The sequence below is a fragment of the Arachis stenosperma genome, chromosome 10 (genome assembly GCF_014773155.1).
Source record: "Arachis stenosperma cultivar V10309 chromosome 10, arast.V10309.gnm1.PFL2, whole genome shotgun sequence".
Classification (NCBI taxonomy): domain Eukaryota; kingdom Viridiplantae; phylum Streptophyta; class Magnoliopsida; order Fabales; family Fabaceae; genus Arachis; species Arachis stenosperma.
The window spans coordinates 32530288-32545831 of NC_080386.1; positions in this window are offsets into that span (position 1 = coordinate 32530288).

Here is a 15544-nt window from a genome sequence, read left to right on the forward strand (position 1 = left end):
CAGAGATTGTTGGTATGAAGCAAGCTATGGTCATCTTGTAAATCCCAGTCAGGCGGATTCAACTATATTAAGAGATTATTGGATTTTTGAATAATAATAATAAATTAAATAGAAAATAAAGATAGAGTTACTCATGTAATTCAATGATGGGAATTTCAGATAAGTGTATGGAGGTGCTGTGTTCCTTTCGAATCTCTGCTTTCCTACTGATTTTATCCAATCTTTGTCACTCCTTTCTATGGCAAGCTATATGTAGGGCATCACCATTATCAATGGCTACATCTGATCCTCTCAGTAAAAATGGTCCAAATGCTCTGTCACAGCACGGCTAATCATCTGTCGATTCTCGATCATGTTCGAAAAGAATCCCTTGATTCTTTTGTGTTTGTCATCACTCCCAGAAATCACAAGTTTGAAGCTCGTCACAGTCATTCAATCCCGGAATCCTACTCGGAATACCACAGACAAGGTTAGACTTTCTGGATTCCCATGAATGCCGCCATCAATTCTAGCTTATACCACAAAGATTCTGATCAAGGAATCCAAGAGATATGCGCCCGGTCTAAGGTAGAACGGAAGTGGTTGTCAGTCACGCGTTCATAGGTAAGAATGATGATGAGTGTCACGGATCATCACATTCATCATGTTGAAGTGCAACGAATATCTTAGAATAAGAATAAGTCGAATTGAATAGAAAATAGTAGTAATTGCATTAAAACTCAAGGTACAGCAGAGCTCCACACCCTTAATCTATGGTGTGTAGAAACTCCACCGTTGAAAATACATTAGTGATGAAGGTCCAGGCATGGCCGAATGGCCAGCCTCCATGAAAGACCGAATGGTCAAAAGAACTAGACAGTCCAAGACATCTAATAAACTAGTAAAAGGTTCTATTTATACTAAACTAGCTACTAGGGTTTACAGAAGTAAGTAATTGATGTATAAATTCACTTCCGGGGCCCACTTGGTGTGTGCTTGGGCTGAGCTTGATCTATCCACGAGCTGAGGCTTCTCTTGGAGTTGAACACCAAGTTGTAACGTGTTTTGGGCGTTCAACTCTGGTTCGTGACGTGTTTCTGGCGTTTGACTCCAGAATGCAGCATGCAACTGGCATTGAGCGCCAGTTTACATCGTCTAATTACGAATAAGGTATTATATATTTCTGGAAAGCTCTTGATGTCTACTTTCCAACATCGTTAAGAGCGTGCCATTTGGAGTTTTGTAGCTCCAGAAAATCCATTTCGAGTGCAGGGATGTCAGATTCCAACAACATCAGCAATCCTTTGTTAGCCTCCTATAAGAGTTTTGCTCAGGTCCCTGAATTTCAGCCAGAAAATACTTGAAATCACAGAAAAACACACAAACTCATAGTAAAGTCCAGAAATATGAATTTAGCATAAAAACTAATGAAAACATCCCTAAAAGTAACTAGATCATACTAAAAACTACCTAAAAGCAATGCCAAAAAGCGTATAAATTATCCGCTCATCACAACACCAAACTTAAATTGTTGCTTGTCCCCAAGCAACTGAAGATCAATTAGGATAAAAAGAAGAGAATATACTATAAATCCCAAAATATCAATGAATATTAATTCTAATTAGATGAGCGGGACTTGTAGCTTTTTGCTTCTGAACAGTTTTGGCATCTCGCTTTTTCCTTTGAAGTTTAGAATGATTGGCTTCTATAGGAACATAGAATTTCAGATAGTGTTATTGATTCTCCTAGTTAAGTTTGTTGATTCTTGAACACAGCTACTTTTATGAGTCTTGGTCGCGGCCCTAAACATTTTATTTTCCAGTATTACCACTGGATACATAAATGCCACAAACACATGACTGGGTGAACCTTTTCAGATTGTGACTCAACTTTGCTAGAGTCCCCAGTTAGAGGTGTCCAAAGCTCTTAAGCACACTCTTTTTGCTTTGGATCACGACTTTAACCACTCAGTCTCAAGCTTTTCACTTGGACCTACATGCCACAAGCACATGGTTAGGGACAACTTGATTGAGCCGCTTAGGCCTGGATTTTATTTCCTTGGGCCCTCCTATCCATTGATGCTCAAAGCCTTGGATCCTTTTTACCCTTGCCTTTTGGTTTTAAGGGCTATTGGCTTTTTCTGCTTGCTTTTTCTTTTTTTTCTATTTTTTTCGCCACACTTTTTTTTCCGCAAGCTTTTGCTTTTTCACTGCTTTTTCTTTCTTCAAGAATCAATTTCATGATTTTTTAGATTGTCAATAACATTTCTCCTTGTTCATAATTCTTTTAAGAGCCAACAATTTTAACATTCATAAACAACAAGATCAAAAATATGCATGTTCTGGGCGTTCAATGCCCATGTGCAGCATGTTTCTGGCGTTGAACGCCAGTTCCATGCTTGTTTCTGGCGTTCAGCGCCAACTCTCCTCATGGTGCATTCCTGGCGTTTGAACGCCGGGATGTTGCTTGTTTCTGGCATTTAGCGCCAGATCCATGCTCTGTTCTGGCGTTGAACGCCAGCCAGATGCTCCTTACTGGCGTTTAAATGCCAGTAAGTCCTTCCTCCAGGGTGTATTTTTATTCTGCTGTTTTTGATTCTGTTTTTAATTTTAATATTTTTTCGTGACTCCACATGATCATGAACCTAATAAAACATAAAAGAATAATAAAATAAAAAATAAAATTAGATAAATAAAAATTGGGTTGCCTCCCAATAAGCGCTTCTTTAATATCAATAGCTTGACAGTGAGCTCTCATGGAGCCTCACAGGTGATCAGGTCAATGTTGTATAGTCCCAACACCAAACTTAGAGTTTGGTTGTGGCCTCCCAACACCAAACTCAGAGTTTGATTGTGGGGGCTCTGTTTGACTCTGTACTGAGAGAAGCTCTGCATGCTTACTCTCCCTTGTTATAGAAGGATAGCCGTGTGCCTTAAACACAAGGAGGTCCCCATTCAATTGAAGGACTAATTCTCCTCTGTTAACATCTATCACAGCTTCTGCTGTGGCTAGGAAAGGTCTTCCAAGGATGATGCATTCATCCTCCTCCTTCCTAGTGTCTAAGATTATGAAATCAGCAGGAATGTAAAGGCCTTTAACCTTTACCAACACGTCCTCTACTAATCTATAAGCTTGTCTTACTGACTTGTCTGCCAATTGTAAAGAGAATAAGGCAAGCTGTACCTCAATGATCCCCAGCTTCTCCATTACAAAGAGTGGCATAAGATTTATGCCTGACCCTAGGTCACACAGAGCTTTTTCAAAAGTCATGGTGCCTATGGTACAGGGTATTAAGAATTTCCCAGGATCTTGTTTCTTTTGAGGTAAAGTTTGCTGAACCCATGTATCAAGTTCACTAATGAGCAAGGGAGGTTCACCTTCCCAAGTCTCATTACCAAATAACTTGGCATTCAGCTTCATGATGGCTCCTAGATATTGAGCAACTTGCTCTCCAGTTACATCTTCATCCTCTTCAGAGGAAGAATAATCTTTATAGCTCATGAATGGCAGAAGGAGATTTAATGGAATCTCTATGGTCTCTATATGAGCCTCAGATTCCTTTGGATCCTCAATAGGGAACTCCTTCCTGCTTGAGAGACGTCCCATGAGATCTTCCTCATTGGGATTCACATCCTCTTCCTCCTCCTTGCATTCGGCCATATTGATTATATCAATGGCCTTGCACTCTCTTTTTGGATTCTCTTCTGTATTGCTTGGGAGAGTACTAGGAGGAGTTTCAGTGATTTTCTTACTCAGCTAGCCTACTTGTGCCTCCATATTTCTAATGGAGGATCTTGTTTCATTCATGAAACTTAAAGTGGCCTCAGACAGATCAGAGACTAAATTTGCTAAGTTAGAGGTATTCTGTTCATAATTCTCTGTCTGTTGCTGAGAAGATGATGGATAAGGCTTGATATTGCTGAGCCTATTTCTTCCATCGTTATTAAAGCCTTGTTGAGGCTTTTGTTGATCCTTCCATGAGAAATTTGGATGATTTCTCTATGATGAATTATAGGTGTTTCCATAAGGTTCACCCATATAATTGACCTCTGCCATTGCAGGGTTTTCAAGATCATAAGCTTCTTCTTCAGAAGATGCCTCTTTAGTACTGTTGGATGTATTTTGCCATCCATTCAGACTTTGAGAAATCATGTTGACTTGATGAGTCAACACTTTGTTCTGAGCCAATATGGCATTCAGAGCATCAATTTCAAGAACTCCTTTCCTCTGAGGCGTCCCATTATTCACGGAATTCCTCTCAGAAGTGTACATGAATTGGTTACTTACAACCATGTCAATAAGTTCCTGAGCTTCTGCAGGCGTTTTCTTTAGGTGAATGGATCCACCTGCAGAGTGGTCCAATGACATCTTGGAAAACTCAGATAGACCATAATAGAATATATCTAATATGGTCCACTTTGAAAACATGTCAGAAGGACACTTTTTGGTCATCTGTTTGTATCTTTCCCAAGCTTCATAGAGGGATTCACTATCTTTTTGCTTGAAGGTCTGAACATCCACTCTAAGCTTGCTAAGCTTTTGAGGAGGAAAGAATTTATCCAAGAAGGCCATGACCAGCTTATCCCAGGAGTCCAGGCTATCCTTAGGTTGTGAGTCCAACCATGTTCTAGCTCTGTCTCTTACAGCAAAAGGGAAAAACATGAGCCCGTAGACTTCAGGATCTACTCCATTTGTCTTAACAGTCTCACAAATCTGCAAGAACTCAATTACAAACTAGTAAGGATCTTCAGATGGAAGTCCATGAAACTTGCAGTTCTGTTGCATTAGAGCAACTAATTGAGGTTTCAGCTCAAAATTGTTTGCTCCAATGGCAAGAATTGAGATGCTTCTTCCATCAAACTTGGACGTGGGTTTAGTAAAATCACCAAGCATCCTCCTTGCATTATTGTTGTTGGGTTCGGCTGCCATCTCCTTCTCTTGTTCGAAAATTTCAGAAAGGTTGCCTCTGGATTGTTGTAATTTTGCTTCTCTTAGTTTCCTTTTCAAAATCCTTTCAGGTTCAGGATCAGCTTCAACAAGAGTGCTTTTTTCCTTGTTCCTGCTCATATAAAAGAGAAGAGAACAAGAAAAGAAGAGGAATCCTCTATGTCACAGTAAAGAGGATCCTTATTATTAGTAGAAGAAGAAAGGAATAAAGAAAGGAGAATCCAAACACAAGGGTAAGGATAGAGGCAGTGATTGGAGATGAAGAGAGGTGAAGAGAAGTGTTAGTAAATGAATAAATAAATAGAAGAAGATGAGAGAGAGAATTTGAAAATTAATTTTGAAAAGGAGTTAATGATTTTCGAAAATTAAAGATGAGATAGAATAAAAATTAAAATTTAAAACAATTAGTTAATTAAAAAGAATTTTATTGAAAAAGAGTGAGGTATTTTCGAAAATTAGAGAGGGGAGAGTAGTTAGGTGATTTTGAAAAAGATAAGAAACAAACAAAAAGTCAAATAATTAGTTGGAAGAGATATTAAAATCAAATTTGAAAAGATAAGAAGATAAGAAGTTAGATAAGATATTTTAAAATCAAATTTTTGAAAAAGATAAAATTTTGAAAAAGATATGATATAAAAGATAGGATAAGATATATTTAATTTTTAAAGTTAAAATTAATTACTTAACTAACAAGAAACTAAAAGATAAGATTCTAGAATTTAAAGATTGAACATTTCTTAACAAGAAAGTAACAACTTCAAATTTTTGAACCAATCACATTAATTGTTAGCATAATTTTCGAAAATAAAGATAAAACTAAGAAAAAGATTTTTGAAAAATATTTTAAAAAAATTACATTTTTGAAAATTAAATAAAATAAAAAAGAAAAAGATTTGATTTTTTGAAAAAGTTTTAATAAGATAAGATTTTTTTTTAATTTGAAAATTTGACTTGACTTACAAGAAACAACTAATTTTAAAATTTTTTGACTAAGTCAACCCAAATTTTTGAGAGAAAAAAGGAAAAGATATTTTTTTGATTTTTGAATTTTTAATTATGAGAGAGAAAAACATAAAAAATGACTCATAACATGAAAATTATGAATCAAAACACATTATGCATGCAAGAACACTATAAATGTCAAGATGAACACCAAGAACACTTTGAAGATCATGATGAACATCAAGAACATATTTTTGAAAAATTTTTGATGCAAAGAAAACTTGCAAGACACCAAACTTAGAAATCTTTAATGCTTGGACAATATGAATGTAAGAATGCACATGAAAAACAATAAAAGACACAAAACAAGAAAACATCAAGATCAAACAAGAAGACTTACCAAGAACAACTTGAAGATAATGAAGAACACTATGAATGCATGAATTTTTGAAAAATGCAAGAAAAATTTTTTTAAAGCATGCAATTGACACCAAACTTATAAATTGACTCAATACTCAAACAAGAAACACCAAATATTTTTTATTTTTATGATTTTATGATTTTTTTGGATTTTCTTTTATATTTTTCAAAAAACATATAGGAAAAAGAAAGTAATGAATTCAAAGTCCTCAATCAAAATCCTGTGAATTAGCCATGGCTTAATAGCCAGCCAAGCTAAAACATGTTATATGAAACTCTAGGATTCATTCTTGAAAACTCTGAAAACTTTCGAAAACAGGTGAGAAATTTTGAAAAATATTTTTGAAAACTTTTTGAAAAGAAAATAAAAAAGAAAATTACCTAATCTGAGCAACAAGATGAACCGTCAGTTGTCCATACTCGAACAATCCCGGCAAAGGCGCCAAAAACTTGGTCAACGAAATTGTGATCATCAACAATGGCTCCAAAGACTTGGTGCTCTCAAACATAAATCACACTTTGTCACAACTCCGCACAACTAACCAGCAAGTGTACTGGGTCGTCCAAGTAATACCTTACGTGAGTAAGGGTCGATCCCACAGAGATTGTTGGTATGAAGCAAGCTATGGTCATCTTGTAAATCCCAGTCAGGCGGATTCAACTATATTAAGAGATTATTGGATTTTCAAATAATAATAATAAATTAAACAGAAAATAAAGATAGAGTTACTCATGTAATTCAATGATGGGAATTTCAGACAAGTGTGTGGAGGTGCTGTGTTCCTTCCGAATCTCTGCTTTCCTACTGATTTTATCCAATCTTTGTCACTCCTTTCTATGGCAAGCTGTATGTAGGGCATCACCGTTGTCAATGGCTACATCCCATCCTCTCAGTGAAAATGGTCCAAATGCTCTGTCACAGCACGGCTAATCATCTGTCGGTTCTCGATCATGTTGGAATAGAATCCCTTGATTCTTTTGCGTTTGTCATCACGCCCAGCAATCGCGAGTTTGAAACTCGTCACAGTCATTCAATCCCGGAATCCTACTCGGAATACCACAGACAAGGTTAGACTTTCCGGATTCCCATGAATGCCACCATCAATTCTAGCTTATACCACGAAGATTCTGATTAAGGAATCCAAGAGATATGCGCCCGGTCTAAGGTAGAACAGAAGTGGTTGTCAGTCACGTGTTCATAGGTGAGAATGATAATGAGTGTCACGGATCATCACATTCATCATGTTGAAGTGCACCGAATATCTTAGAATAAGAATAAGTCGAATTGAATAGAAAATAGTAGTAATTGCATTAAAACTCGAGGTACAGCAGAGCTCCACACCCTTAATCTATGGTGTGTAGAAACTCCACCGTTGAAAATATATAAGTGATGAAGGTCCAGGCATGGCTGAATGGCCAGCCTCCATGAAAGACCAAATGGTCAAAAGAACTAGACAGTCCAAGACATCTAATAAACTAGTAAAAAGTTCTATTTATACTAAACTAGCTACTAGGGTTTACAGAAGTAAGTAATTGATGCATAAATTCACTTCCGGGGCCCACTTGGTGTGTGCTTGGGCTGAGCTTGATCTATCCACGAGCTGAGGCTTCTCTTGGAGTTGAACGCCAAGTTGTAATGTGTTTTGGGCGTTTAACTCTAGTTCGTGACGTGTTTCTGGCGTTTGACTCCAGAATGCAGCATGGAACTTGCGTTGAGCGCTGGTTTACGTCATCTAATTACGAATAAAGTATGAACTATTATATATTGATGGAAAGCTCTAGATGTCTACTTTCTAACGCCGTTGAGAGCGCGCCATTTGGAGTTCTGTAGCTCCAGAAAATCTATTTCGAGTGCAGGGAGGTCAGATTCCAACAGCATCAGCAGTTCTTTGTCAGCCTCCTATCAGAGTTTTGTTCAGGTCCCTCAATTTCATCCAGAAAATACTTGAAATCATAGAAAAACACACAAACTCATAGTAAAGTTTAAAAATGTGAATTTAGCATAAAAACTAATGAAAACATCCCTAAAAGTAACTAGATCATACTAAAAACTACCTAAACACAATGCCAAAAAGCGTATAAATTATCCGCTCATCACTCCTCCATTTCCAGCACCACAAATTCAGTGGAAACAAATGGCCCAACCTTGACAATCATGCCTGATGGGTATTTAATGGAGCCATCAGCAAGTTGGAGACATATCCGGGTTGGTTTGACTTCTTCAGTCAAACCAAGCTTTTTGATAGTAGATGCAGGTATTAGGTTGATACTTGCCCCAAGATCACATAGAGCTTGCTTAGTACAAGTACCCTCTAATGTGCATGGTATCATAAAGCTTCCGGGATCTTTAAGCTTTTCAGGTAAGCTTTTCAGAATGACTGCACTGCATTCTTCAATTAGGTAAACTTTTTCAGTTTCCCTCCAATCCTTCTTATGACTTAAGATCTCATTCATGAACTTAGCATAAGAAGGTATTTGCTCAAGTTCCTCTGCAAACGAAATCTTTATTTCAAGAGTCCTTAGATAGTCTGCAAAGCGGGCAAATTGCTTATCCTGTTCCGCTTGGCGGAGTTTCTGAGGATAAGGCATTTTGGCTTTGTATTCCTCAACCTTAGTTGATGTAGGTTTATTGCCTACATATGAGGGTTGAGAAGCCTTTTTAGAGGGGTTGCTATCAGTACTTGTATGTGTCTAATCTCCCACTGGCGTTTGAATGCCAGGCGTGGAAGCTGGAGTGGCGTTAGATGCCAACTCCTTACTTGTTTCTGGCATTTGAACGCCAGAGCTGTGCTTCCTTTGGGTGTTCAACGCCAATTCCTTGCTTGTTTTTGGCATTGAACGCCAGAACTGAGCATGGTTTGGGCGTTCAACGCTAGCTTTCCACCCATTTTCTGGCGTTTGAGCGCCAGAATTATTCCTCTCTGGGCTCTTACTGTCCTCAGATGGATTTTGGGTAGTTTGCTCATTTCTTGGCTTCCTGCTACCTTGAAGTGAGGTATTTAATGTTTTTCCACTTCTTAATTGAACTGCTTGGCACTCTTCTGTTATTTGTTTTGATAACTGCTGTCCTATTTGCTTTAACTGTACTTCCATATTCATATTAGCCATTCTTGTTTCTTGTAGTATCTCCTTGAATTCGGCTAGCTGTTTTGTTAGAAAATCCAATTGCTGATTGAATTCAGTAACTTGTTCTGCATGACTGAGTTCAGCAGTTACTGTTTTGGTCTCTTCTTTCAAGGAAGGTTCACTGCTCAGGTACAGATGCTGATTTCTGGCAACTGTATCAATGAGCTCTTGAACTTCTTCTATTGTCTTTCTCATGTGTATAGATCCACCAGCTGAGTAGTCTAGAGAAATCTGAGCTCTCTCTGTAAGCCCATAATAATATATGTCTAACTTCACCCACTCTGAAAATATTTCAGAGGGGCATTTTCTTAGCATCTCTCCGTATCTCTCCCAGGCATCATAAAGAGATTCATTATCTCCTTGTTTGAAGCCTTGGATGCTCAGCCTTAGCTATGTCATCCGTTTTGGAGGAAAATAGTGATTCAGAAATTTTTCTGACAGCTGTTTCCATGTCTTTATGCTGTCCTTAGGTTGGTTATTTAACCACCTCTTAGCTTGGTCCTTTACAGCAAATGGAGACAGTAATAATCTGTAGACATCCTGATCTACTTTCTTATCATGTACTGTGTCAGCAATTTATAAAAATTGTGCCAGAAACTCTGTAGGTTCTTCTTGTGGTAGACCGGAATACTGGCAACTTTGCTGCACCATGATAATGAGCTGAGGATTCAACTCAAAACTACTGACTCCAATGGAGGGTATACAGATACTACTCCCATATGAAGCAGTAGTGGGGTTAGCATATGACCCCAGAGTCCTTCTGGACTGTTCATTTCCACTTAGGTCCATGTTGGAGTAAAGGAGGTAATGTGGATTTAATTTTTTTTTTTGAATATCAGAAATTAAAAGGAAGATAAAATAAAATAAATGAAAAATTAAATAAAAATTCGAAAATTAGAAAACCAAATAAAATAAAAAAATTGAAAACGAAAATAATTAATTAATTGAAAAGATTTGAAAAGATTTGGATATAATTTTCGAAAATTGAAGAGAGAGAAAAGGTTGTTAGGAAGTTTTGAAAAAGATATGATTTTAAAAAATTTGACCAAGTCAACCAAAAGGATTTGAAAAATTTTGAAATTGAAATATGAATTTTTATATAAAAAATTCGAAAATATGGCTTAAAATTAGTTCGAAAAGATATTTTTTTTTTGAATTTTGAATTTTATGATGAAAGAGAAAAATACACAAAAGACACAAGACTTAAAAATTTTTAGATCTAATGCTCCTTGTTTTCGAAAATTTTGGAGGGAAACCACCAAGGAACACCAAACTTAAAAATTTTAAGATCAAAACACAAGAAAGACTCAAGAACACCTTGAAGATTCACAAGAACACCAAGAACAAAAAAAAGAACACCAAACTTAAAATTTTTAGAAAACCACAATAAAATTTTTGAAAATTAAAGAAAGATTAACAAGAAAACACCAAACTTAAAGTTTGGCACAAGATTTAATCAAAGAAAAATTATTTTTGAAAAAATTTTTAAAAGGAAGATACCCAATTGCCAAGAACATAAGCAGAGCCAATTGAGCTATAAATGTAACGTGTTTTAATATTGTATATAAAAAAAATATTTTTGAAAACTAATATTTTGAGAAAGCACAAGAAAAACACGAAAAATACACAAAATAGGAAAAACTAAAGATCAAATAAGAAAATTTGACAAGAACAATTTGAAGATCAAGGAAAAATAAAGAATATGCAATTCGAAAATTTAAAGGAAAATATAAAATATGCAATTGACACCAAACATAAAATATAAAACTAAACTCACATAAAAATTAAAAATTAATAAGGAAAAATAATATTTTTGAAAATTTTTGAAAAGAAAATAAAGGATTCAGATTTAATGACTCTATAGCAACAAAAATAAATTATTCCTAATCTAAGCAACAAAATAAACCTTTAGTTGTTCAAACTCGAACAATCCCCGACAACGGCGCCAAAAACTTGGTGCACGAAATTGCAATCACACTTTTGCAATCCGCACAACTAACCAGCAAGTGCACTGGGTCATCCAAGTAATACCTTACGTGAGTAAGGGTCGAATCCCACAGAGATTGTTGGCTTGAAGCAAGCTATAGTTATCTTGTTGATCTTAGTCAGGATGCCAATAGGGTGCTTTCATTTTAATTGTAAAAAGTCAAAGGGCATAAAATAAATACTTATTGTGCAATAATGGAGAATATGTTGGAGTTTTGGAGATGCTTTGTTCTCTTTATTTCAGCTTTTCTCTTGTACTCCTCTTCACAAACGCAAGGCTCCTTCAACGGCAAGCTATATGTAGGGTGTCACCGTTGTCAATGGCTACTTCCCATCCTCTCAGTGAAAATGGTCCAAATGCTCTGTCACAGCACGGCTAATCATCTGTTGGTTCTCGATCATGCCGGAATAGAATCCATTGATTCTTTTGCGTCTGTCACTACGCCCAACAATCGCGAGTTTGAAGCTCGTCACAGCCATTTAATCCTTGAATCCTACTCGGATTACCACAGACAAGGTTTAGACTTTCCGGATTCTCATGAATGCCGCCATCAATTCTAACTTATACCACGAAGATTCTGATTAAGGAATCTAAGAGATACTCATTCAATCTAATATAGAACGGAGGTGATTGTCAGGCACACGTTCATGGATTGAGGAAGGTGAAGAGTGTCACGGATCATCACCTTCTTCATAGTGAAGCGCGAATGAACATCTTAGATAGGAACAAGCGTGTTTGAATGGAAAACAGAGATAATTGCATTAATTCATCGAGACGCTGCAGAGCTCCTCACCCCCAACAATGGGGTTTAGAGACTCATGCCGTTAAAGAGTATAAAATTCAGATCTAAAAATGTCATGAGATACAAAATAAGTCTCTAAAAGTTGTTTAAATACTAAACTGGTAACCTAGGTTTACAGAAAATGAGTAAACTAAGATAGATGGTGCATAAATCCACTTTTGGGGCCCACTTAGTGTGTGCTGGGGCTGAGACTTGAGCTTCTCACGTGCTTGGGCTATTTCTGGAGTTAAACGCCAGGTTGTAACCTGTTTCTGGCGTTCAACTCCAACTTGCAACCTGTTTCTGGCGCTGAACGCCAGAATGCAACATGGAACTGGCGTTGAATGCCAGTTTACGTCGTCTTTCTTCGCGCAAAGTATGGACTATTATATATTGCTGGAAAGCCCTGGATGTACTTTCTAACCCAATTGAGAGCACTCCAATTGGACTCCTGTAGCTCCAAAAAATCGATTCCGAGTGCAGAGAGGTCAGAATCCAACAACATCAGCAGTCCTTTTTCAGCCTAAATCAGATTTTTGCTCAGCTCCCTCAATTTCAGCCAGAAAATACCTAAAATCACAGAAAAACACAAAAACTCATAGTAAAGTCTGGAAATATGAATTTTGCCTAAAAACTAATAAAAATATACTAAAAACTACCTAAAAACAATGCCAAAAAGCGTATAAATTATCCGCTCATCAGCTGCCCATTAGGGATATTGGACGCCCAACCAGAGATCCCTGGCTGGCGTTCAACTTTAATGACACTCCATCCAGAGTGTTCTATTTTCACTGCTGTGAATTCTGTCCGTGTTCTAACTGATGCACATGATCATGACTCTAAAAATAACAAAATTAAATAAAACCAAATAAATAATTAATTAAGGTTGGGTTGCCTCTTAACAAGCACTCCTTTAACGTCACTTTCTTGACGGTTAGCTCCTTACGGAGGTGAGTATGGGCTTAGATTTTCGCCCCTCAAAGGTTAACTTTCTTCCTATCTTCTCATGAATGAGCTCCACATGCTCTAAAGACAAGACACGACTCATTGTATCTAGTAAGACTAGCTTCTTGGTGAAGACAACTCTCATGCCAGGTTAGAGGCCTTCAGTTGGGACTTTCTTGTCCTTCCATTCTTTAGGTACTTTCTTCCTAGTACCTTTGTGCTTAGAGCTTGTTGATGGCTGCCCAACACCAAACTTAGAATTGATGTCTGGGGGCTCAGCAAAGCTCTGCACAGAAAGAGGGGGTTGGAACACTAGGTGTTGCACAGTTATCTCTCTTTTATTTGAGGGAGAATTGGGATGAGACATCTTGAACAAGATGTGATCCTCCCCCAGTTGTAGAGTCAGTTCTCCCTTAGCCACATCAATGATAGCATTGGCAATGGCTAGGAAAGGTCTTCCAAGAATGATAGAGTCATCTTCATCCTCTCCTATGTCCAAGACTATGAAGTTTGCAGGGATGTAGTGGTTTTCAACTTTTACCAAGACATCCTCTACTAAGCCATATGGATTCTTCATTGTCTTGTCTGCCATCTCTAATGAGATGTTTGCAGTTTGTACCTCAAAGATTCCCAACTTTTCCATTACAGAGAGTGGCATAAGGTTAATACTTGACCCTAGGTCACACAGAGCCTTGTCAAAGGTCATAATGCCTATGGTGCAAGGGATCAGAAAGCGTCCAGGATCTAGAAGCTTTTGACGTAGCCTCTGCTGAACCAAAGCATGGAGTTCTTTGGTAAGCAGTGGAGGTTCTTCCTCCAATGGCTTTGTATCAAATAGTTTGGCATTCAGCTTCATGAGAGCTCCTAGGAACCGAACAACTTGCTCTTTCCTAGTGTTTTCATCCTCATTAGAGGATGAGTATTCATCAAAACTTATGCACAGCAGGAGTGCATTCAAAAGAACCTCTATGGTCTTTATATGAGCTTTGGCTTCCTTTGGTTCTGGGACAGGAATTTCTTGAGTGGGAATCAAGCATTCAGAAGGTGGGCTTTCACTGGCATTTAACGCCAGCTTTGTTAGTTTATTGGGCGTCAAACGCCCATGCTGTGCACCCTTACTGGCGTTAAACACCAGTCCCTCTGTCATTTTAGGCGTTGAACACTCAGCAGGGGTATCCTTGCTGGCGTTCAATGCCAGCTTCCCTGGGTGTGTAGGCGTTGAATGCCCAGTGATGGGTTCTTCACTGGCGTTCAGCGCCAGGCTGCCTGCCTGTTTGGGCATTGAACGCCCAGTGAGGGGTTCCTCACTGGCGTTCAGCGCCAGGAATCTTGTATGTTTGGGCGTTGAACACCCAGCCAGTGCTCCCTAGTTGGCGTTCAATGCCAGCTCTGCTACCAGGATGGGCGTTGAACACCCAGTGAGGTGTTCCTCACTGGCATTCAGCGCCAAGCTTGCTGCCATTGTGGGCGTTGAACGCCCAGTGAAACCTTCTTCACTAGCGTTCAATGCCTTCCTATTCTCCTCAGATTCGGCCTCTTCCTCCATGGTTATGGCCTTGCGCTCTTCTCTTAGGTTCACCTTAGTGTTGCTTGGAAAAGTGTCAGGAAAGTCTCAGGGATCCTCTTGCTTAGTTGACCAACTTGTACCTCTATATTTCTAATGGAGGACCTTATTTCATTCATCAAACTATGAGTGGTCTTAGAGAGGTTGGAAACCAGAGTGACTAAGTCAGAAAGGTTCTGTTTAGAGGTTTCCATGTTCCCTTGAGAAGATGGGAATGATGGTCTGTTGTTGAACCTATTCAGGTTCCTGCCACCTTGATTGTTATTGAAACCTTGCTGGGGTTTCTGTTGATCCTTCCATGAGAGGTTAGGATGGTTCATCCATGAAGAATTGTAGGTGTTTCCATAGGTTTCTCCCATGTAATTCACCTCCTCCATGATGGGTTGATCAGGATCATAAGCTTCTACTTTAGAAGAAGCTTCCTGAGTACTGCCAGATGCAGTTTGCATTCTAGTAAGATGCTGGGAGATCATATTGACTTGTTGGGTCAAGATCTTGTTCTGAGCCAATATGGCGTCCAGAGTATCAATTCAAGAACTCCCTTCTGAGAGATCCCATGATTTACAGGATTTCTTTCAGAAGTGTACATGAATTGGTTGTTTGCAACCATCTCAATGAGTTCTCTAGCTTCTGCATGCATTTTCTTTAAGTGGAGTGATCCACCTGCAGAGCTGTCCAATAAGATTTTGGACATGTCAGACAAGCCATCATAGAACACGCCTATGATAGATCATTCTGAGAGCATGTCAGGAGGACATCTCCTGATCATTTGCCTGTATCTTTCCCAAGCTTCATAGAGGGATTCACTTTCTCTTTGTCTGAAGGTTTGAATATCCACTCTAATTTTGCTAAT